Source organism: Lotus japonicus, chromosome 3 (genome assembly GCF_012489685.1).
Source record: "Lotus japonicus ecotype B-129 chromosome 3, LjGifu_v1.2".
Lineage (NCBI taxonomy): Eukaryota > Viridiplantae > Streptophyta > Magnoliopsida > Fabales > Fabaceae > Lotus > Lotus japonicus.
This window is the reverse complement of record NC_080043.1, coordinates 54366463-54369288: the sequence shown is the minus strand read 5'-3', so window position 1 is coordinate 54369288 and position 2826 is coordinate 54366463.

Genomic DNA, 2826 nt, shown 5'->3' with positions numbered 1-2826 from the left:
TGCCTAGAACGAATTCTGTATTGGATTGTATGATTAGGGCTGATTTTGGTGATGAAAAGCATGATCTATTGCTGCTGTGTAATGGCCTAGAGGATGGCCAAATGTTTTTCAAAAAAAAAAGAGAGAACCCTAGAGCAATGGTGCCCTCGGCTAGGCCAAAACCTTGGGTTTTGGTGGATTTTTCTTTAGCTTTTCGATGTATTGATTGTTGCTGATTGTTTCTGGAATTTTTACCATATTTGTGAAGTTTGTGTGATGCCATGATCAGTAGGTTAATGTTTGCCAAATGACCCTAGGTTTTATGTATGAAAACCATGATTTTATGCTAGATTTGTCTAGATTATCACATGATTTTAACAAGCAATTTGTAACATGATCTTTGCTGGATTTTTGGAGAGTATATGCTTATGTTTGTTGGCTGGACATTGACTTGTGAAGTTGAGATGGAAGGAAGGAAGTGTTTTAGAAAACCTTGGACCCTTTGGGGTTCGGCTAAGCCACTTTTGTGGTTGTTGGCAAGTTTTCTTCCTTCCGACTCATGCACAAGTTTATGTGATAGCTTGATTGGTGGAGTTGCCATGATCTAAGTATTGATATGAATGAGAACATGTCTAAGTGCCTTGGTATGACTTATATGTTGCCTATCTTGATTATTGCCAAAAGGTCGCTCATCTAGCTGTAATTCCTTTTGGTGCTGTGATTTTTACTGTCATTTAAGTTGTATAAGTTTTGTAAAAATGTTAAGACTCTAGGTTGACTCAATAGAGCCTTTAACAAATAGAAATGAGAACTTAATCGCTTGCAAGTAAAATTTGAATAATTGGACATAGGTCTAGTGAAGACTATGGGCCATGAGAACGATGGTACCGTTAGAGACAAACGGTTACTTGCACGCGAGGGTGTTTTGTGGGTTGTACGGTGTGTCCCCACGTGATTGGTTGACTGCGGTCACCTTGTGATTCTGTGGACGGACGGTGTGTCTGGCGGACGGTGTGTCCCCCCACATGAATGAGGGTTGTACGGTGTGTCCCCTCCGAAAATTGTTCATCTGCGGATGATCGTGATTATGGCCATTGGTGTTGAGGTGGTTGTGTGAATGGTGAGGTCGCTAGCCTAACTAAACTTAGGTGACTGACTGAGATATAATATAAAGTTTATGCTTATTATGCGTTGTTATTTATGAGTATTACCCGGATATGTGAATGTTATATGAGAACATGAGATCTGACCCTGTTGGTTGTTTATGTGTTATTCTGGGGGGGGGGGAGATGATGAAGACCAAGAGTACAGTGGTCTCGTGGACGATAGACTTACCTGACCATCATAAGGACAACGCCTGGCAGTCCGACTCTGCCAAGGCACGTCGCATCTACGCCGGCAGCGCTATGATCACGGGACGTGACCAGCATGGGAACGTCGTCGAGACTCAGAGCATGGAGTGGGGCAAGGTCAAGATGCCCTTTGTACCTTGTCGCTTCTTACACCCAGGAGACGAGGGTTCGTGCTCGAACTCTCCACAGAGGATTGCAGGAGGGGAGGTTTCTTCACGGGCGCTCGGGGCACCAGATTGGTGGGCACGCCTTGGTGACTTTCCAGCTCCGCCTCTCGAGTCCCTTCCAGTCCCTGCTGAGCCTATCGAGGACTTTGCTCCACGGTATGTTGCGGCAGCTGATGCACCTAGGGATGCTGAGACGGAGGGGCTTGGAGATGCACCAGAGGTCAGGGCTCCTGTGAAGAAGCGCCAGAGACAGTGCGGTTGGCTCGACGAGTGACTGATATTGCCATGCTGGGGGTTGAGTGTTCGTGGTGTTGATCTATCTTTATCAGTTTTGTTTTCCGGTTTTAGATGTATTGTTGACATAGGGCTTTAACCCAATGATTCATTTATGTACTTTTGATTATGGTTCCGTTTATTTACGAGTTGTTTTATTTAGAAAAACATGTCTTATTTATTCCGCAGATTTATGTCGTAAGTTTTTCAAGAGTTTCGTAATAATTGAACTTTTGTCATTAAGTCAAGATTGATAATTGAACGGCGAAAATTCTTTATGAAAATGGTGATGTTTGGTTTACTGTGTGGCACTCGAGAAATCGGGGCGTTACATTGTGGTATCAGAGCTCCGGTTGAGAAACCAGAGCACTAAGGGTTTTGGGCTTACGAGTTTCCGAACTCGTTGTGTTTTTGTGTTTTGATAAAGGTGTTTTCGAAACTTCGCGGTGAGATTTGGGTAGACTTGTTTGCTAAGATGTTTGTTGTGCTGTGAGATTGTCTGAGATCAGTATCATTGCCGTGATACTTGAGATTGATTATCGATTAGTTACGCGCACGGCATGCTTGCAATGTCTGTTGATTTATGAGGATCGAAAGTTCTTTGCGAACCTCGTCTGCTTAGGGCTTAAAGAGCTCGATGTGATTATGGGGATGGACTGGTTGACACAGTATCACGTTCTGTTGGATTGTGCTAATAAGGCCGTAGTCTTTCCGGATTCTGGCGTTACGGATTACTTGAATTCGTACAACTTGGGAAAGGGTTCACCAGCATTCGTGAACTCTATCGTAGCTGAGGCGAAGAACGACGACGACGTACGCAACATTTTGGTGGTGCAAGATTTTGTGGATGTATTTCCAGAGGATGTACCTGGATTACCGCCAGTGAGAGAAACAAAATTCTCTATTGATATTATGCCCGGTACAGGACCAATATCAATGGCGCCTTATCGGATGGCACCAGCAGAGTTGGCGGAGCTAGCAAAACATTTGGAGGATCTCACTTCCAAGGGATTTATCCGACCAAGTGTGTCGCCATGGGGAGCGCCGGTGTTGTT